Source organism: Triturus cristatus, chromosome 11 (genome assembly GCF_964204655.1).
Source record: "Triturus cristatus chromosome 11, aTriCri1.1, whole genome shotgun sequence".
Taxonomy (NCBI): Eukaryota; Metazoa; Chordata; class Amphibia; order Caudata; family Salamandridae; genus Triturus; species Triturus cristatus.
Genome location: NC_140594.1, coordinates 691,716,039 through 691,739,159, shown reverse-complemented (window position 1 = coordinate 691,739,159; position 23,121 = coordinate 691,716,039).

Genomic DNA, 23,121 nt, shown 5'->3' with positions numbered 1-23,121 from the left:
TAGTGTTCCAATGTAGAGGTACACCATGCAAAAAGCCCAGACGACCCTTATTGGTTTACAGGGGCTTACTTTAACAATCCCAAGTGCTCTGTTAGTGGTAGTGTGGTCGAGCATCTTAGGATCATCAGCGGGGAGTGTTGAGCATTTGTTGTACACACAGATTCAATAAATGAGAAACAAACTCAAAAAGAAATCTGAGACCAATTTAGAAAAATAACATAGATTTTTTTTATAATTTTAGATATCAATATCATCGGAATCAGGTAAGTACTTTTGGAGAAAGAGTTTTTACAGTAAAACAGAAAAATAGTTGAATAACGTTTTTCTGAGGTATGACCCTCAAATGCAGTAATGTTATCCTATGAGAGAAACATACACTGCATATATATTCTTGCGAACGTTCCTGGAAGGTGCCAGTAGGGACTAAAGGTGCTTAGGGGCCAAGGTCGAAGAGACCACCAGCAGTTCGGTTTTACTTGCCCTGGTGTGTCCGGATACAGCGTTGCTGGTTGCAGAGGTAGCCTCGAGCGCTACACATTAAAGTCAATGTAAGGGTACCTGTAGAAAGAAAGGCTGCAAGTGTGGACTTGGGGACAAGTCTAGCAGACCCTAAAGGTGGGCTAGTATTCTGAGGGTCTCTGGAGCACAGGGACACAGTTGGTTTATGTGACCTCTGGCTGTGAAGTTTGGGTTCAGAGATGGATGGCCAGCTGGCCACTTGAGTTGGAGGCTCTCCTGGTTTTTAAGTGGACCAGGAGCGGGAAAGAAAAAGACAGTGGGGCCTCTCTCATTGTAGGCCTTATTGGTCCTTAAGTCCCTCGACGGCAGGTCAGCTTTGGCTCGGTGGTGTTCGGTCTGGACACTCAACTAGCCTTGTTTGCGGCAAATGCTCCGGTACCCAAAGTATTGGTGCGGGAGGCTCATGGAGGGTCTTGCATCTCAAAGCTTGCTAGAGAGCCAGGGTTGACCTCTTGGAACTACAGTGACCTCCTCCTGGTGAGATGCTTCCTTGGTGGGCCTGATGGCCAGCAAAATGAAGAACTGGGCAAGAGCGGTCGATGTCTGCTTAATGGAGATTGGCGAAGCACTGGACAGACCTCTCAAGACTCAGGAGGATGCACAGCCTTTAGATGAGCAGTTCGATGCAATTGTTAAGGTTCCAGCAGCAAGGCAGGTTTTGGCACCAAGTTCAGGGTAAGGCCTCAGTTCTCGTGATGACTACTCGTCTTTGTCTTTCTTCTGTTCCCAGGCAGACAAATCTGTTTTCCTGGTGTTAGGGAGTCCCCTAAATACTGGATTTAGGGGCATTTAGGGAAGTGTAGGGCAACTACCCCATAGCTGACTACACCTCCTATAAGACCACTTCCTGTAGAGAGTAGGCATAATCCTGACCCACAGTTCCTAGTTTCACCAAATCCAAGATGGTGAAACACTTTCTTGGCTGTCCACTTCAGGGGGCCCACCTTACGGCCACCGTAAGTGGACACGCCTTCTATCTAATTTCCTGGCTGCTCTGGTCCAAAATGGGCCCCTGGGCAGGGAATATCGTTCCCGAGGTCTGGGGGGACGCTGTTGTTTCATATCAAAGGCAGCAGAGGCTTTAAAGCCGCTGCCTTGTTATGCTAAATCACTAGCCATCCAGCTGGAGGAGGTGCTACCACCTTCCTCCCAAGCAGGCATTGTTCCTGGCCTCTGAGAGCACATGCTCTCACCTAAGGGGTGTGATCAGAAACATGTCTGTGGTGGCAGGCTGGATGATATCATTCAGCCAACACACCAGAGGACTAGTCGGTTTTCAGGGGCCCCGCTAAGGTTCCATTTGGGTGCATGTCACAATAAATCTGATAGTGACCTCACTATAGATTTTTTGAGATGTGGCGTTTGATACCAAACACCCTTATTTTCAGTGAAGTCATTATGAAGCTGGGTTACTCGTAATGTCCAGTGACTAATACACATACTTAAGATGACTTCCTGATCACTTGCAATTTCTTAGTAATGAAACTAGACCTTACAAGTGCATATCTGCTCATGCCTATGTGCCCTCACATGTAATATAATGCATCCTGCCTTAGGGTTCTAAGGTCTGCTATAGGGGTGACTTACATATAATTAGGGCTCCCGGTTTTATGGTATTTATCGTTTTTACATTTTTATCTGTATTTTTCCATATTTATATTTTTGCCATTTTATTGGTATTTATCCATATTTATTTTATGTTTTGAGTTGTGAAATGATATATTTCCACACTTATTTAACTGATAAACATGCACTCATACTTTGATGCCTGTCATGTTTTAGCAGATTAAGCAGCCAAATATAGCAAAGCATTATACCGGCAGGTAAATATTAGCATTATGTACAAATATATGTTAACATATGTCTGTATTTAAGGAAATCTGATCCTCTTTTTAAATCCCTTGGGTGTTTATCTGCTTAGCAGTTGGTCCTGAATTCATAATGAACATGACGGAGAGCCGCTCACTAGAAGCACAACTTTCAGTATTTTTCTGCCTATAAAAATAAATACAGACAGGAAGTAGACTGTTTTTGGTCTGTAGTTATCTGTACAAATCAGTAAAAACGGAAAACGGGAAGCCTTATATATAGTACTTTCAGTGTACAGGGGCATGGCACACAGTGCCATGTCGTGTTTTCAGAATGGTTACCACCATTTTACACGTCCTCCAATGGCAGTCTGCATGCAGGCAGAGACGTTTTAATGCATGGGCAAAGTGGGCTCTGGCCCAGGGCCCCAGCCTTTCAGGGGGCCCCCTGACAAAGTCAGCTCTGTTCTCCAGAGTTTTGCCCTAATGACCTTGAATATTGCTTAAACAGATTGTCTTAAATACTGTTTTCCTTTAATTTCTTTTTTATGTACTTGATGTGTGAAAGTCTAGTACAGCCATTTTGCAGAGAAATGTTGTGCTTGTTTCATGCAATATACATAAAAAAAGTTTCTTTTAGATCAAAACAATGCCTAACATATAAGAAATGGGAGGGCATCAAAGAAATTATATGCAGTAATATTGGTGAGCTGCTGCTGTGTTACAATATTGAAAACACACATAACTATCCCTGAACATTAGATGTAAACACATTTAGGGCCTTATTTATGAGAAGTGAGGCATCGCATGATGGATGCGTCATATTTACTGTATGATGCATCATATTGCAAGGAGTTACAGATAAGTCAGTATTTCTGACATATCTGTAGGCGCAAAAGTGATGCATTCAGCCGCGGTCGGTAGTAGGAGTTCCTGCAGGGCGGTGACGTGGGGAGGGGGAGGGCAGGGTGGGGGGGTAGTAAACTATGGATTACGGAGGTTTACAGGTAAGTAAACATATAAATTAATAAAAAGAATTTCGTTGCGTGCACTGCATCGCATTTGGGGATGCAGTGCACGCATCTCTCTTTCTCCTCTCAAGCTTTCAAGCGCTCAAGCGGTAACAGTGGCAGGAATTTGTTTGCATCCGGAGTATGCCAAAGCAAACGCCAGTTAGATTTTAGATTTGAAAGCACATGGAGAGTGTCTTGTCTATGACATTTCCTACGTTTTTTATTTTCTCCTTTTCCGCGGGCAGGGGCGGCAGATCTTATGGCAACCAAGAGCTCCAGTCAGGTGTTTCTGGATTACCATGTCCTGAGATCTATTTGCCAAGAAGGATGACATCCATGTTAAGGCGGTCCCCCCAGGCCAACGTTAGCAAGTCTCTCCAGGAGCCTCTCATCTGGGACCGTATCGAAGGCCGCCGACAGATCGAGCAGTATCAGAACAGCCTTGCCTTCCTGGTCCAGCTTACCCGTGAGAAATTCAGTCACTTCCAGCAGAGCGGTCTCCGTACTGTAGTTAGCCCTAAAACCGGATTGGGACTCATGAAGGAGCTTCCCATCTTCAATGTATTGTTGGAGAGCCTGGTTTAAATGCTTCTATAATACTTTGGAGAGGGCCGGAAGAAGGGAGATTGCCCTGTAGTTGGTAGGGTTCGTAGGTTTGGCCTTAGCCTTTTTTATCAGTGGAAGAAGCTTAGTATTCTTTCATAATTTCGGAATGTTGCCTGAGGCGAGGGAAGCATTAAAGAGCTGGTTTACCGTGGGGTTTATGGTGAGAGCTAATAGGTTCAGGATATTCGCTGGACATGGGTCAGTAGGAGAGCCAGACTTAATGCTTTGGAGAAGGGTCAGTGACTCTTCAAGCTGAAACTCAGGGAAAGCTAGTGAAGATGGAGGATCCAAGAGGTGAAATATGCTATTAGAACCAAGGTAGAAGGCCAGTTCTTCCTCTGAGCTGTTAGTGAAGGCATGTTGGATAACGGACATATTTTTGAGGACAAATTGAGCTATTTGCTTAGACCATTCTTCCGTGCATGGCCCTTCCTTTGTGCCTGCTTTCGGGGCGGTAAAGGATTTAACTATACTAAAGATTTCCTTACTCTTATTTTGGGCAATTTCTATCTTGGTTTGAAAGACGTTTTTCCTGGCTGCCTTCACGAGAATGTAATGAGCTTTTAAGTTGCCTTTATACACCTTCCTGCCCTCAGGTGGATAGGATTTACACCATTTCCGTTCCATTTTTCTACAATTTCTTTTGCTAGATCTGAGGGAATCATTAAACCATGGAGCTGGTGGGGCCGAACTCTTTGTGGAGCGGGAAACAACTGGTACCACTGCATCAATGTTGGTTCGGAGCCATGAATCTATTGAGAGGGTGTCCGAGTCGGGGCAGCCAGCCAGCTCCGGTGAGGAATGACCGAGGTCATCTGCTAAAATCGGGATGGATATTTTATGGAACGTCCTGTAATTAGAGTCCCTCTGCCCTGCGTTAGCCCGAAGTCTGTGGCAGAGTTGGGAATGACAAATTTTAATAGGAGGTGGTCAGACCAGATAATTGGAAGAGGTAAGCTTACTGATATGTCAAAGTTGTGAAAGATTTGGTCTAGAGTATGGCCCTTCTCATGGGTGGCCGAAGAAATAGATGGAAACGTGTTGCAAGCCTGCAGCGTGTCCAACAAGGAAATTGTTTGAGGGTCTTTTCCATTGTCCATATGTATATTGAAATCTCCCAGAATAAGTCAGTTGTTGTATTTTAAGGCCAGGGAGGTGGTGGCTGTATTAAGCGTAGTAATACAATTTCCAATTGCACTGGGAGGTCTGTAAATCAGAAAACCAGCAGTGCTATGATGGGGGGATAAGGTACGGCGGGAGCCTAAGGACTCTGCGCTCTTGATGTTTTCCATCGGGATGGGAGAGCAGTCTAGTTTTTTATAGTAAATTATGGCGACACCGCCCCCCTTCCCAATCTCTTCTAAGGATTTTATAACCCGTAGGGATGGCCAAGATGATAGTAGGGTTGGAGGCTTCAGACAGTCAGGTCTCAGTGAGAAATAAAAAATTAGGCTGTTCGTCTAAAAGTAGGCCATAAATGTGTGGTTCATGCTTTCGCATAGAGTGACAATTTAAAAGGGTGGCCTATAAGTCCTATCTTTTCTTATTGTTTTTACACTTATTGTTGCGCGGGAGGATCTTGGGTGTGAGATTCCTGGGCTGGAGGAGAGACCAGTTGCACTTATTGCATCGAAAGTCTACCTCCAAGCTCGGATCAGCCGCTGTACACTGACATAATGGTAGCCGCCTAAGGCTAAGCAGTTTTCTTCTATTGTAATATAGTGGAAGAAACTCACCGGAGGGGAAATGGGCAGCATGGCCGGCGCCGGACGCCTCCGGGACGCCTCACAGCACAGACAGGCTTGCCTATGGCGCGCTCGCTGCGTTTGTTTGTTTGCATCGGGAATGTATTGGCTAATGCATATGATGCAAACTGGATCGCTAACCCAGCTGAGGAAGTGGAAACTGCGTTGCCAGAAGTGAGGAGCCCGATAGTAGCCCCAGCCCTCCGCACAATCGGAGTATCAGCCGCGGCGGACCCGGACTGGAGGAAAAGCAAGATGCGTATCAAAGCAGCTAAGGATTTGTAGGCAAGCAGAATCAAGAAAAGTGTAAGTGTGCGTAGGTAGGAGAAATTGTTAAAAAGCACAGAGTAATTCAGCCACACATATACAATTTAAAAAGTATTAATATAGCAGGGCAGGAAACACTAAATCCTACCGCTGTGAGCTGCTTGCGTCCGTTTACATCGGGAATATATAGACTAATGCCTATGATGCAAACTGGATCACTAACGCAGCTAAGGAAGCAGAAACTGCGTGGGAAACAGGGGCTCAAATTGGATCATAAATTCAAAGCTGTTCTGAACAGGGGCCCCCAAAATATGTTTGGCCCAGGGCCCCCAAAATCCTTAAGATGTCCCTGCATGCAGGTATTTTGTGGGTCACTTTGAGTGGCATAATAATACATGGTGCAGCCCATAGGGACCCTCTTTATTACCCATGCCCTGGGTACCATAGGTACCATTTACCCCGAAGATGCAAGTTCTAAGTCTTTGCCAACTGGGGTTAAATTGAGTATAGTGTAGTTTTTATGAAAAGGGCACTGGCACTTGTGCCTGTTTATCAGGGAACCGGTGCACATCCAGTCAAGAACATCAATACCAGTGGGCAAAAAGTAGGGGTGACCATGTCAGTTATTATTCATGTGATTATTTCGGTGTGACACTGTGCACTGCCTGTCCCAAGCTTTCACAAGCCCAGAAGATCAAATACTTAAATCTGAAGGGGGGGGGGGTGGGGGGGGGGGAGATTCCGGTATGAGACTTTTCAGAAAAGGATGGACAGGTTTTTTAGTTTCTTTTAAGTACCTTTAATTTTGGATTTTGCATTATGACAGCATAATGATAAAGGAGCGCAAGGGATAACAAAGTACATAACGTCTACATTTACCCTGCCGCCTTTTATACACACACCCAGTGTCAACAGAGATTAAAAAAAAATCCGTAGGTGAGGAATGCACTTTGCGATGGTGAATACCAGGTCAGTAATCAAACATGCACTTGGCCTCATAAATGACATGCCTGGAGTTCAAATCCCTAGAAGGACAAGTGCAGATAGTAAATTACACTTCTCCTTCCTTGAAACTGGTGTCCGAGTCAGACTCATCATTACCTTCCCTGTGTGTTTGAAACTGTTCCAGCACTAATACCCATATTGCAATATCATCCAACACCTTGTCATCTCATCTGGATAGCTGAATATGCTGTCCCTCAACTACCGCCCATTCCAACACATCCTTAAGCCATGTTGGGTGAGGTGCAGGAGTGACCATCCAGCTATTAGTCATTCTCCTTTTGCCAAGAGGAGCGCCAATTGCCCAAATGTATACAGCATTTTGTTGCCCCGAGACTGTGACACCATACCCAATAAAAAATTCTAAGGTGACCTTCCAATCATGAGCCCAATGACCACTTCAATTTGTGATAAGATTTGCCCCCAGTATGCCCCCGACCTCCCCACAAGCCCATGCCATGTGCAAAAAGGCATTGCTTTCTTCCCTGCACCTGGGGCATTTCAACTCCCTAGCCAGATAGATCTTGCTAAGGACATAAAGGGCCATCTTAGCATTTGGAGACTGTAAAATGGAAAAACTGTCCCCTGATCTGTTACATTTCACTTCTACACTGTTACATTACACTTACATTCCATTAAACTTCTACCCTGACTTGCACTATGTAAAGCTATCTCAGTGCAGAGGCATCCACAGTTCTGTAGCAATCTACCTCTGCCTAATTAGATTTCTACTGAACTCTTATGATGTACTTGACCAGGGGCATAACACAATCTTCTGTAGCCACGCGGGCAAACTGTCCTAGTGGGGGCCAGCAGCCACCTTCCTGTAATTCCACAGCCACTGTGCAGACATTGACACTGCAATTAGTGTGCAAATGTGAAATGGAACTGAAACTCTTTTTTGTGATTGAGGAAGAAAGGAAGACTAACGATTTTTGGCACAGTAGCCAAGAGTGGGTCTTAATCAGAGGATGAGGCAGAAATCTCCAGGACTTGAGTGGCATCTGCAGTTCTATTTAGCTCCCACTTGGTGCCGCCACCTGAGACTAACACAGGTCAAGACACAGTGCTGCCTATGATGTACTTTGCACATCAGGTTGTTACTGAATTCGAAGTCTGACAGGACAGATGAAATAAAACGGAACCCGTTTCTGGCTTGATCAATAAAAGTTTCTTTAATAAGAAGCGAGCAATTCTTTTGCAGACATCTTCTGTATTAATCATGGCCCTGTTATCATTTCTAAGCGGAGAGGACATACATCTGCATTCAGACAGCATGCAGCACCTCCAGTTGGACTTGGAGGTCAGGAGGTGTCTGGATTCCCCGCTCCATATCTGCAGCCTAAAAGTTCAGTTCAGTTCAAATAGCTTTATTCGACAACATGTATCATAAAAGCATTATTTGACATTTATACAATAGGACAATATATCTTGGCATGACATATTTAGCAGCATGTTAAAATACAAAGCATGAAACAAGTCTCACTATCTTAGAAGAATATGTGCATGTCGCTTTCTACGAGTCCCTTCCACCCCAGGTACTCAATAGTCATAATACAAATACAAAAAAAGAAAGATAAAAGGGGCATAGTCCATCATAATAGTCAGTACATAAAGTGCTAGTGCTACATCCATTATAAACGGTATTCATAAATAAAAGAGCAACCCGATATAATCTGTAGTTTTAGCACATATTATGTAGCACAGCTTTTTTTAACTGCCGCTAGAGTCACAATTGCCTACATTTAAGTCACACCACGTAGGGCTTTGATTCTAACTAACCAAGCTTGACCCACAAACTTTGCCACTCCACATGAGAATAAAACGCTGGGGTCTGATTTTAAAATGCACAGAGCAAACCGGTGATCGTGGGTGCCCATGTCACTGCATATTGGTTTTAACCATTTAATCCCTGCTTTGTTGCAGGCAGGGCAAGCAAACAAGACATAAGCAACACACTCAACCGGGGCTCAACAGCAGGGGCAACTCTCTGTTGTGTTCTCAGCTGCGTGCCACTTTGCCATTAGGGTATTAACAGGGAGCGTACGAACCTAAACTGAATATACAGAGTCCTATCTCGTGGGACCTGAATCATGTCTAGGTATGGCTCTAGGCTTCTAGTTTGCTTAAACATAAGGAAATCCTCTGTCAATCTCCCCATAATTTGTTTGCTGAGCTCCTGGCTATTAATCCAATCCCAATATTAACGCTTAATTCCACCTTACTAGGGGGAATTTGGGTATCCCATGATCCTTTTAAGACAAGTTGCATCATAGTTTTCTTCGCATATGATATCCACTTGATCCCATGGTCCACATCCAAATTCATTACCTCCGTTAGAGCTGCGGCGCAGTTGGGAAGCTCATCAGTATGCCTTAAGTGAGCCCAAAAATGCAATGGGCGTAGCCTAGCAATTGCTCTGTACGGTCGCCTACCCATGTCATACATTAAAGGTGTTAATGGGGTGTTACGGGGGAGCATTACCAAATCCCTCAAACATTTGTGCTCGGACCTACTTAACTCATCCACGTTTTTGAAGCTCCATAGCTCTGCTCCATACAGAGCCGAGCTAACTGCCTTTGCTTCATAAACTACGAGCGCTGGGGCAACTGGCCTACTATACGAGGAGCGATGTTCTTTGCTTAGCGCCCCGGTCATGCGTTTATGGCTTAAAAGCATTTTTGCTAAATGGGGCCTCCAGTGCATTTTATCAGAGTCGTATGCCAAGATATTCAAAGTTCCTGACTCTCGCCAAGGGGGTAACATTCAATGTAAAATTATTCCTGAAAGATTTGTGGGGGTAAAAAGCCATGAGCTTTGTCTTTGTGGTATTATTAACTAAGCCCCATGCATCACAGAAAGATTGATATCTATTCAATAATTTTTGTAGCCCTGCTGGAGTCTTTGACATCAGCAAGGTGTCATCAGTGAACAGAAGCGCTGGCACTTTGTCGCTCGCCAGGATTGGGGCATCAGCTGGATCTTCATGCAGGAACTTCACCACCCTATTCAGGTTTCAGGTTTTAGTGTCTTTATTTCGATAATAAAATCATAAAAGACAATTTAGACAAGTATTTAAAAACAGTTTCAAAGTCTCCACATTATTCAAAATCATACTAGAAAGATAAAGTCAATATGTTTATCAAATATACAATCAGTCTAAAAACCACAATTAAAAAGTTATTAAACCGTTTTTAAAACGAAACAAGACATTGGATGTAACTGATCATAAAAGTTGATTAGACATATACAGGTAAACACTATGCACATTGCACTTTATGATCAAGAGGCAGTTAAGTTCCTTCTAGCTCTGATTGCCCATGCCCAGCCTAAATACTTAGCCAAGCATATCACGATAAAATCAGAGGTGTTTGTTTTTGGAGCCCAAATAGCGTCCGAGGATTTTTTACATGTCATGCGTTTAAAAATGGGTTTTAACCATTTTAAGCGGGGTTCTCTGTATTGAGGACAGGCGAACAAAAAGTGACCCTCAGTTTCCTTACATCCGGGGCAACGACTGCAAGGGTTGGTGGAGCTATTGCCCCAAGATGAGGTAAAGGAATTTAGGGGTAGTGAGCCCACTCGGAATTGGTGGTATAGTTTTTTATCCATTGACCTGGAGATAAGGTCCCAGTATGCCTCCCGGGCTGGATCCAATTTAAAACTTAAAAAACGCCCCGTCAAGTTTTCAGAACTGGAGGCATGTGCCAAGGGAAGGCGAGTTGAGGCCCAGAATAAACCCTTAAATTCCTTTTTCGAGGGAAAGTTGTTCGTACCTGGCGAGACCCACAGATGGCTCAAGCCCATGTCATGCAGGCTCCTTTTCACCGAGCGAAGCCATGGGATTCGCTCCGATCCCCACATAGCCTTTACCTCGGTTAGCTCCTTTGCAAAGAGAGCCAAATCCTCTGAAGTCCATATGCGCCTCCAAGTGGACACTACTCTGTTTCTTGCCATGTCCGATATTGGAAGGCAACCCATGTCGTGGCAAAGTGGGATCTGTGGGGTTGATTGGGGCAGCCCTACCAGATTACGAAGAAACCTACACTGTATCCTATACAAACTCGAGAGGTCCATAAAACCCCATAACTCTGCCCCATAAAGTGTCGCAGCATTAATTTTCACATCATAGATTTGTAGGGCGGGGACAACCCTTTTAGTGATTGATTTCTTTTGCTCACGCAAAAGACAACCAGTCAGTTGGGCAAGTTTTAGCTGTTGGGTCTCTATTTGTGGTTTCCAAGACAGTCGGCAATCCAGAGTGACCCCCAGGTACGTCATCGTATCAACTTGTTCCAGGTTAACCCTGTTAAGTTGTACACTACTACGTATTGGTTTTTTCCTGGAGAAAACCATAAACTTGGTTTTCCCCACATTTATCTGAAGGTCATTCTGTTTACAATATTCCTCAAAGTGATTTAAAGCCAACTGTAAGCCTCCCCTAGTCTTTGAAAGGAGGAGGGTGTCGTCCGCAAAGATCAACATTGGGAATTTAGTCCCCGCCAAGGACGGTGCGTCAGTATTAGTAGACCCGAAGAATTTCACTACCTGATCTATAAAGAGTAAGAAGAGGGTGGGGGCGAGAACGCACCCCTGACGGACTCCCCGTGAAACCGGAAATGAGTCAGTATATTGCCCTTGTAACCCCCATCTTACCCTGGCAAAGTTATCTTCGTGTAGTCTAATAATCATCTCCACCAATTCTCCCGGCATTCCTAGGTCCCTTAGTACCTGCCATAATTTTCCCCTCGGCACCAAATCAAAAGCTGATTTCAAGTCTATGAAAGCAGCAAAGATGGTGCCACCCCCCAGTATAACGACCTTCCAAAAGATCATGCAGAACCTCAGAACCTGGTCAATGGTACTTATACCAGATCTAAAGCCCGCCTGTAGCGGGGACAGTATTCCTTCTAGTTCAATCCACCCTTGGACCCTCGCCAGGATCATACGGGCAAAAACTTTCTGAAAGCAGTCAATTAGGCTGATAGGGCGATAGTTCCCTGGGTTCGATCTATCACCCTTTTTGTGTATAGGGAGGATCTCTGCCCCCTTCCAAGTCTTGGGTATATGGGCACCTCTCGCTATAGTGTTAGATATGCTAGTTAAATAGGGTACCCAAAGGCCTAAGTTTAGCTTAAATAGGTCTGCTGGAATTTGATCTAACCCAGGGGCTTTCCCTCTCTTGGTTAGGCCTAATGCAAGCTCCGTTTCCGCTTCTGTAAAGGACATAGTCACGTTGCCAGGGGGTATTGCCGGTAGCAGATTAGATGCAGACGTAGGGTCAACAACTACTGTGCAAAATTGGGAGGAGTAATGATTTATCCAGACTTCCGGAGATACGTTGTTAGACGGGGTACGGAATTCACCGTCATTTCCGCATTTAACAATATCCCAGAATTTGGTCTGGTTGTTGGATTTGCTAGCGTCCAAAAGGTCTGCCCAAAAATCATCTTCCCATTCCCTCTTTGCCTCCCATTGAACTCTTTTATACCTTTGTCTGGCCTCTTTTACTGCACTTAGGTCTCTGGTTTTAACTTTCTCTATTAGGTGACTATGCGCCTCTCTACACTCTCTATTATACCATTTTGCTCTTGGAGCATTCTGGTGCCCGTTGTTAGACTTACATGGTTTTGAGAGAATAGTTTTAAGCTCAGAGAAGCATTTGTCATGAATGCCCATGATCTTATCTAAATCACCCTGACCCCTCTCAACAACAGCAGACCTCACTTTGTTTAAAGCATTAGTCACCACATTTTCAATGTTGGCCTGTATCATAGCATCATTTGATATGATTGACCATTTCAATCTCCTCCGGTCATTTGATACGGTTACAACCCCTTGCCCCCTTGGATCTGGTTCCGCTAGTCTTTTCATGCCATACATTTTGACTTTCAGGGACAATGGGTTATGGTCACTTTCCGGACGCATTACAATTTCCATATCGACAATTAGGCTCCAATATTCCATTTTTATGAGGATGTAGTCAATACGACTTTTCCTCGCACCATTGTCAAAAGTGGGATTGGCTCCAATGTCCGATTTGGTGCGTCCGTTTGCGGCCCTTAATCCCCAAGTGAGGCAAAAAGCAGTCCAATTCAGGGCAGCCTCCGTTGCTTTAACTGGTAATTTGTTGGAAAGTTCGGGGATTTTCCAGGTCGCATCTTCTTCAAACCCCCAATTGTCTTCCGGCAAGTACAGTGGTTCAATTGTGCAATTAATATCACCCGCTATTATAATAAATGAGCCTTTATTCCAACCCATTAGTAATGTATCTAGGGCGCCTATCAGCTTGGGGCAACGGCCGCCAGGGAGGCCTCTAGAGTATATGTTAATAATAAGCATTTCCTGCCCCCCTACTTCCCTCAGCCTTATAGCCAATATGTCGAGATTATCCACATACAGTTCAGAAACTGAAAAACACCAGGCCTGTTTTACCCAAATGGTCAGTCCCCCTGACGCCCGCCCTTTAGTACCTTTTATAGCTGGTTTGAAAAAATTTGTGAATCCAACCATGTAAGACGGAGATGTGGCCCATGTTTCTTGCAGGAGGACAACCTCATGTTTACCTATAAAGACCAACCAATCCTCAGAAATCATGCGGGTCTTGACTCCGGCAACATTCCAAGATACCATATGTGAAATTAAAGAATTTACCTCTACGTGGTTATTGCTAACAATGGGAGGGGAATGGGAGCTCGGTAAGATGTCATTTGTTAGACTGGTCACATCTATATTGGAAGTGGAAGCCTCTTCCTCACTTTGCCCCCTCAACATACTAATGTTGTTATGGAAAAGGGACTGTTGCTCCTTTACTAATTCCGAGGTAGGGTTAAATGGGATGTGCGCTCCCTCCCCCTTCCCTATAGCTGTGTTCGGTGACTGGGTCGGTGCACATAGTCAGTCAACCCATTCTAGATCTGACAGTGCCTCGAAATGATTGAAGAGAGGAGGGTAGTATTGGGGGTGATGGATTGTGGGCTCCCGGGGCATTCCCCCTTTGAGTTTCCAATGATTGAGGCCCATTTGATTAATTGGGTACGTGTGGGGGTAAAAGTAACCAAGGTGTAAGGTCTGTACATCACCCAAATGGGCAAATCTAGCTTTCCTTTGGATTCTTTCCACCACCCAGGGGTCTCTAAATGAAATTAAAATACAGTCACCCTCCAGATCTTTTTCGCCCTTACCTACCCATTCTACTCTCCTTACATAGAGGATTTCGGTGGGAGATGACGGGGGGAGAGGGCGATGTTTGTTTAGCCAGAAGATGACCTTATTCCGCAGATCCCCTTGTGATTCTTTAATACCCTCTCTTAGGGGGGCCACTCCGGTTAGAATGATGGTATATTGTGACGCTTCAGGAGGTAAGTTTACTCTGGGTGGGTGTCGTGAATTTCTGTTATCTGTCCTCGGGTTCCTATCTTGGAGAGTGGTTTTCCTCTCCCTACCCATTATAGATGTCTGTGCTGGAGTGTTATTAGATTGGTTTACTGCACCATTTGCTGGAGGTTTTTTCCCCTGCGTGTTGTTAGTTGCCACTGGGCGTTTAGCCTTTGGTGTTTCTTTAGTAGGGGCTCTACTTGCAGTAGTCAATGTGGCAGCTGTAGTTTTTGCTCCTATTAGTGGTTTTTTATTAACAATGGTAGAAGATGTCCCTACGGGGATAGTTGTGGTTGACCCCCCTTTTTGGTTAGCACCCCCTATGGGGTTAGGGCCCCTTGTCTTGAAACTAGTAGTCGTTGAGTTTTGCAAGAGGTCCATATTAATGTTGACCGCTGCTTCCAGGACATCTATTTCAGCGGACATTATCCTGGTACTTTCTAAGACCGGAAGCAATAAGGTTTTAATCATTGCTTCCATTTTTGCCAACAGGACATCGTCACTACTAAAACATGTTGGGCAAGGATTAGAAGACCCTGAGTGGACCAATGAAGGACAGTACACTATTGGGGGTTCTTGTATGGTCTGGGAATGAGAGGGACTATTAACATGATCTATTTTAGGTTGTTTTTGTACATTTTCTCCCTTTGAGCTTGAAGCATGCTTTCTTTTCCGTGGAACCTGATTAGTAACTTGATTGGTAATTACTGGAGGCAAAACGGGCAAACTGGATAAGGTGGGAGCGTATAATTGTGGGGTTCTGGACAAGCTACTCTCATCGTCCTCCGTATTTTGACTATCCGCTTCTAAACAGGTCAGTTTATTATCAGATTTCAGTTCCATGTTATCATTGGACGTGGATGTTGGATCTCCGTCCCCATCTACATGAACTATCACTTCGGTCTCTGAAGTAGAGATACAATTAAATACAGCATTAGTTAAAGGGCTTTTAACACGGGCCAGGGCACCAATAGATGAGCGTTTCCCAGTAACTAAGTACAGGGACAATCTGTGCTCAACTAGTTCAATTTCTTTTTCTAGTATCCCTGTGGCTCGGGTGATAAAAGCATCGAGGGGGCCTGAGACAACACCCTTAGAGGTTTGAATATGCACTAGGCGCTGTTTGCCCGATCTTAGGGCCATAATTGGAAATTAATAATGGTGCCACAATATAACGCAAAATGTAGTATACGATGTAACAAGATGATAAAATGTACAGAGAACCAAGGCTCTAAGCCCAACCCAACCTCGTCCGACCCCGGACGGCCACAGACGGTCCCGCCCTTGTCCCGGGCTTCTCCCGGCGCCCTCCCGCGTGCTCCCGCGCAGCGGGAATGTTGCCTTTACTTTATGGGAGATCTAAGGACCCCAAGGGGGCGGGGCCGGCAGGGAGAGGAGCCCAGCTGGTAACGGGCGCGCGGGGACTCCTGGTCCGTGGAGTCCTCCGCTCTACCCTCGCAGCCCTGCCGGTCGGAAGAAGCCCTTTGAAGTGTTGCAGCCGCTGTGTTTCCGCGAAGCGGGTCCGGCGAGGAGGGGCGGTACACAGCGGTCGGAATCAGCGGTAGCTGTGGTAGCAGTTACAGGTTGCCCAGCATTGATCGAAGGAATCCCTATTCACATACAGAGAGAACAGGGTGGGAGCCATAACACAGCCCTGGCGAACTCCCTTGCCAACAGGAACCTGCTCCGTCATCTGACCTTGGGCACCCCATCTTACCTGAGCATAGATTCCCTCATGAAGACGGATTAGTAAATTATGAATTAACGGTGGAATGCCCATATCTTTTAAATCTGTCACAATTTAGCGCTAGGTACCAGATCAAACGCTGTTTTTAAGTCAATAAATGCCAGGTAGATGGTGTCTTTTCCAATTAAAACAACTTTTCAATATATAAGCATTAGTCTACAAACCTGGACGATCGTCCCGTTACCGGCCCTAAAGCCCGCCTGGTATTGTGAGCGGAAGTCCTCCTCTTCAGACCATGATTGGATTGTCTGTAAGAGGACCCTACCTAAAACCTTTTGCATTACATCAGTCAGACTTATGGGCCTGTAATTTGAGGGATCTTCCTTATCACCCTTTTTGTAAATAGGAACTACGTCTGCGCCTTTCCAGGATTCTGGAACTGGGCATCCTACAAATATGGCATAAAACAGTACCTGAAAATAGCACGAACCACCCTCTGGGATTGGACAAAAATAAATCTCCTGGAAGACCATCTGGTCCTGGGGCTTTAGAGGGGACTAGTTTCAAAATCGCAAACTCTATTACAGCCCGCAAGAAGGAATCACTAGCATCCCCTATAGGAGAGATGTCTGTGGTGCCTAAAAGATTTTTAAAGGAGGTCATAAGTGGTGCAACGCAAAAGTTGCTTACTGCTTATGCGTCAAAAATGAACGTGCACTTTGCACATGAATCTTAATTTCCACCATGATTTATGCACATGTTGCATCAGACAATGTTATTGCAGATAGCCTTTACTGTAGAATTCCAATTTCTCACATGAATGTTTATTAATGTCGAAAGAAGTAATCCTGATGTTTCATTTTGGAACCGTCTTCACTAAATAAATGATCTAGAAATAATCATCTGATATTGATTAATAAAGTGATTGAGACATATTAAAAAAATGTATAAGCTTGGTACCACTAAAGGAATTATGTGATAGTAATGTGTAGTTGTTTCAAACCATCCATTTCACTTTGCTGCTGAACCGTTGCTCAAGATTCCTAAACATGTGCTATATTGTCTGTGTAACTGTTAGGGATATCGTTATTAGTTCACAACCATCTTTGCAAGTGTCGGATCCTAACATAGGTCAAACGATATAATCTATCAATGTATGCGTTCTTACACATATGTATTTTAAAATGTAGTTCCCAGTTATACCTATTATTATGTGGTATGATTTTTAACTATATGTTAATGAAAGACAAACTAAAATTACTACATTAATTATTCTTGTATCTGTTTAAATGTGCACACACATATTAAAAGAGCATTATTGATTTAATACCTTAAGTTAGCATTTACACTGAAGGCCTGTGTGTCTACTTGCTGTATTTCATGAAGCCATTGTACTGTTCTTTCTGCTGACTTGACTTTTGCAGGTGTTCTCATGCATTGCTAGTTTAGAACAGATACATTTCTGGCACAGTAATATATACATTGCTTGAGAAGGAATTTCAGCGACGACCACACGATAGCTGAACTCTTAACAAAAGGACTATTCAACCTTGTTGTGAGTGTGTGAATGATATGTCATTCCCATGTCCAGGCTGGGATTTTTCTCTATTGTTGCAGCCTGCAATGTATAGTTACTATATGCAACAATGTACTTATTATGATGATGCGCCTAAGTGGGCATCACCTGTGGATTTAGTAGATTATAACCTATCAGCAGCTGGAGTTGGTTGGCTGGCTTGCTCTCGCTCTGGCTGGAGACTCTTCCTGATTCTTGGGCCTTGGCTGAACATTCCTCTGCCAACTCTTGTGGACTCCTGGCCGAACCTTTCTGTATCCCATTGTAGATTTTCCCTTGCAGACCCCTTCCATGATTCCTCACTGCCCATTGAATGGACTTTATTGAAGTTTAAACCTCAATGGCCCCTTTGGACCTGGTCTTAAGTGTGGCTTAGGCTGACACTTATTCCGTTTCTGTTAAGACTCTTGACCAAACTTCTGATATACTAAAGACTTTCCTTACCCAGACAATGTGCCTTGTCTTTAATGCTGACATGAAACTCTTTGATTTCTGAGACTATCTGAAATGAATGAACCATTTGATCCTTTTGTCCTTCTATTGCATTGTTTAGATGCTAATGTATAGGAGGGATAGTTTGAGATTGTTTTCTAACCATCGAGTATTGATGTAATTAGCATGATTGGACATACTGAGATTTTGTATTTCCATAGCATGGTCTTGAGAGTGATTTACCTGAATCTGATTACTAATTTGTAATAGACACCCTTGAATTTGGCTTCGGATTCCTGGTCCTCATTGTGTTGCCCCACTGGTTTCACTGTTAATTGGATCACGTAGAGTGAGCACCCTAACAACTCCTACCCCTCAGTACAATTTAAAAGGTCTATTGGAGTACATGAGTAAATGACTGAGCTTGAGGATAGAAGATAAGTAAATACTGAAATAAAGGAGTATGTGGGCCCAGAAGGTGCTGGCTCATAAGAATGTTATACCAGTGGTTGCTGCTACTTAACGGGAGGTGGGATATGATGTATTTTTTTTAAATATCACTTAACTGCAAGCTTTTTTTTTACATACTTTATTGAGGACCTTGACATCACATCCAATGCAAAGATTAATACAGAAGGTCTTTTGTTCTTGGGACAGTTGCTACAAAAACATTGCATGAATCTACTATACAGGGGTCGACTATCACGACAGAGAATGAACTACATGTACTTCTGAATCATAGCTATGAGTTCTGATAATCGTGAAGTAGTGTCACATGAATATCAATAACATAAAGCATATACATATTTTCAGTGAACTAAACAAACAAAACTATGCCCCCTCCCTCCTCATCCCACCCACCCCGTACTCCTGATCTGTCAATGCTAATTCTAATAGTAGCCTAAGGGGACTAGTAGAGTATTTCTGGGGGACCTACATTACCCATGGACTGTAGTAAATGGCCCAGGGTTTGGGAGTTTCGAGTCGTTTGGTCCTAAAGCCGTAACGTGATTCATGGTGTTGGGGTACATTGTGGGGGTATTAAATCAAGCAGTTCGAACTCATGTAACATAATATCCCATTCCATTGAGATGGGTTGTTTCCGCAATCCTTTCTCTTCCTCCCTCCGAAGGGCTGCACCCTCAGCCTTCCCCCATTGTATCATGTCCTCCTGCCAGCTGGGTAACGACAGGCACCTGGGGGATTTCCACCTCATGGTAAGGGCTCTTATTGACAGTATGAGGGCAAAATCTAAGAATCTCAGTTGCACTTTCTGTGCACTTGTATGTCTACGTAGGCCCATGAGGCAATCAAGGGCACCATTGGAAACAGAAATGCGTGTGACCTCACCGAGGGACTGACGAACGCCTCTCCAGTAGTCTTGGAGGCGTGGGCAGGACCATAGCATATGAAGGAAGTCTGCATCATCCCCTTTACAACGGGGGCAACAATGGTGTGCCTCAGGAAACATACGGTGGATTCTCTGTGGGGTGTGATATGACCTATGGAGGACCATTGTCTGTATGAATTTTAATTTGGTATTATGGGATACTCTTTTAGGATGTTCAAGCATGCACTTCCAGGCTTTATCTGTGATTTCTGTATCAGCATCTTCGGACCATTTTGTTCTAACGGATGTAAGTGTGACTGCGGCGTGTGCCTGTATAGCCGTGTATATCCATCTGACTAGGTGTCCCCCATTCCCCATATAATATAAGAGGTGGACCAAGTTATGCTGTGGAGGTTCTCTATGCTGCGGGGCCCATGTGTTCCTAATGTAATGAGAAACTGCAGCATGTAATAAATATAAATGCGTTGGTGCACCTGTAGCCTGTTGAAAGGATTCATGATCGAGGAGATTGCCATCTCCAAAGAAAGCCCCGACATCTTCTACTCCCGTGTCTGCCCAGGCGCGGATCCTGGCCCTCGTAGGCCTGCACTGCGGTGTGGGAATACCCAGTAGGGGAATGTTCGTCGAATATGGGGTCACTACAGAAGTATATAATAATGCCTTCTTCCAGCACTGTAGTGCCGTCCTCAACAGGGGAGGGCTTTCTACAGGGATTTTGACGTTAGGCAGAAGCAGGGACTGCAGTGCGCCCCGGTCTAGATTTGTAGGTGTGTATCCAATTTCTTGCACATTTTCCCCTGACGTCCAATAAGACAGCAATTGGAGCTGACTAGCCTAGTAATGTGCTCTGAAGTCAGGTACTCCCAGGCCTCCGCTACAAGGCTCTAATTGGAGTTTCTGTAGGCTTACTCTTCTACGGCCTGCCCCCAAATGAGTTCTACTAATATAGCATTCAGGGTATTAAAAATAGACTGTGGGACTACGATAGGTAAGTTCACAAAATAATACAATAAGCGAGGGAGCATCACCAGTTTCGAGATGGCAATACGCCCCATCACCGACAGGGGCAGTGAAGTCCAGAAAGCCACACTAGCCCTAAGAGCCGTTATGGCCTTCACTAAGTTGCCGTCAAGTTGATCTGTCTGCGTTCTGTATACTTGGATGCCTAAATATTTGAAGGTGGTGGAGGTCACTGGCAAGGTGTACGTGCCAAATCGTAGGTCGTATGGGTATGGTATTTCCTGGAAAAAGTAGGCCAAAGATTTCCTCGGATTTATAGGAAGGCCCGAGACCTGTTCAAAGGTGGCAAAAATAGCGGGGAGGGGCACATTGTCGGCAGTCAGGTCACATAGATATAATAGGATGTCATCCGCATAAATTGAAATAAGGTGGGTCGTGCCATCCATGGGTATTCCCAGGCGGTCCGCTGACCGTCTGAGTGCCACCGCCAGAGGCTCTAGTGTGAGAACGAACAATAGGGGAGACAGCGGGCATCCCTGTCGCGTACCTGTATGGATGGTATACTGGCTTGAAATATATCATCCCGTACGGGCTCAGGCAGTGGGGGAAGTATACAGTAGGCGTTCCCATTTAAGGTATGTGTCCAGGAGCCCGAATCGTTGGAGTGTCACAAACATGTAATCCCAGGATAGGGAGTCAAAGGCCTGCCGGAGGTCTAATGCCAAGCCTCCCGCAGTCTGGTAAGCGCGCGGGGGGGCCCTCATGACATAATGTAGTCGTCTTGTGTTAAGGGACGTGCTACGATTCGGAAGGAACCTGCATTGGTCGCTATGTATAAGAGTGTTAAGGTAGGGTTGTATGCGGTTAGCAAGGGCCTTGCTCAGAATTTTATATTCTGTCGCCAACAGGGAGAGGGGCCTATAATTGGACAGATCAAGGCTATCTCGTCCCGGTTTAGGCAACGAGGTGACCAACGCTTGCATGGTGGATTGTGGGAGAGGGCCAGCTTCCAAGGCAACCCTATATACCGCCTCTAGTGTGGGGACCAAAGCATTCGAGTAAGTATGATCGAATTCTATAGGCAGCCCGTCGAGCCCAGGTGCTTTATTATGATTCAGACCTTTAATTGCGGCTCGAATTTTCTGTTGGTTGATGGGGCCATCTATTTCCTTTTTTACTGCATCTAAGAGTACAGGAATTGTAAGATCCTGTAAAAAGTCTGCAATGGAAGGGTTCATATTTAGTGTGGGTACAGCATAGAGAGTGCTAAGATATGTGTAAAAGGCTTCATTAATCTCTCGTTGGGTATGGGCCATACTCCCATCCGGTGCGCGGATTTGGGTTATGTTCGGTGGGTCTGGCTTGTCTTGCACCAGGCGGGCTAGCACTGTCCCAGTTCTATCAGCCTCCAACTGTTTTTGCTGCATGTAGGCCCTATGATCAATCGTCCGTAGTGTTTCTAATGTTTCAGCATGGCTAATACAGGCATTCGGCAGTGCCTCCCTTTTGTCTGGGTCCGTCACTACTTCCTGTTCTAGTGTAGTCATTTGCTGTTCGATTCTGAGCAAGCTTTGATATGTCTCCTGTCGGGCTCCCACTACCTATCCTATCAACGCCCCCCTCACCACTACCTTTAGTGCATCCCACTCTATTTGGTTAGATGAGGCTGTGTTCCAATTTTCCGCTAAATAATTAGTAATAGTGGTGGAGAGTACTACTCGAAATGGAGCGTCCTCTAGTAATTGTGGGTGTAATTTCCAGGTAGGTACTGGGGTCGGTACATTACCCCAGGTAAGTGTGAGCTCTAGGGGGTTGTGGTCCAAGAGGGTTTTCGCTAGATAAGTGGAATGGCAAACCTGAGTGACAACAGAATTGGAGCAGAGGAACCTATCAATCCTGGTATGGAGGCTATGTACGGGGGAGTAAAATGAGTATTCTTTATGAGTAGGATGCAGACATCTCCATATATCTGATAGCACTCATCCCGTTGACCAGTTATTAAACATTTCGGCTAGGTTTGTACCGTGTAGTTGAGGATGGGACCTATCCATATTAGCGTCCAAGACTGTATTCGAATAACCCCCCAGTACCCAGAGGATATCATCCCACTCAGCTAGTGCTGGACCCAATTGATGGAGGAATTGGTCCTGATCAAAGTTAGGGGCGTAAATACTGCCCAGGATCACCAGTGAGCCATCTAGTGTGCCCTTCAGTAGGATGTATCTCCCTTGATCATCTACGTGGTGCTCCAGTTCGATAAATGGAACCCCGTGGCATAACCATATGGTCGTCCCTCTAGCAAAAGCAGAGTAATTAGTAGTATAGATCTGTCCCTGCCATTTCTTGCGTGTTTTTTGTGCTTCCGACTCAGTTAAGTGGAACTCCTGCAGGAAAACTATATGGGCTTTGCACCTAAGGAGATAGGCGTGGATTCAGTGCCTCTTCTGTATCGCCCCCATTCCTCGTACATTCCCATTAATAGGTTGTAGGACCCTAAGTGGCAACGGTTCTAGGCATGGAATATTAGACTGCACAGAGCTCCATGTTACATGGAGCCAATAGACTGACATCGACCAGGAGTTCCCTTTCCCCCTAACACTAACAAAACAAGGCTCAGCACCCAAACTACGCTGGGTCCAACAACTAGCTTCAACATTCATATAACAAATAATGGTGCGTACGCTCAGAGGGGGGTCACTGCCACCGGCCATAATGATATCCAGACTGAGGCTAGAGTCCTGGCGGCTGTACAGAACCCAAGGGGGGGGAGTATAACTA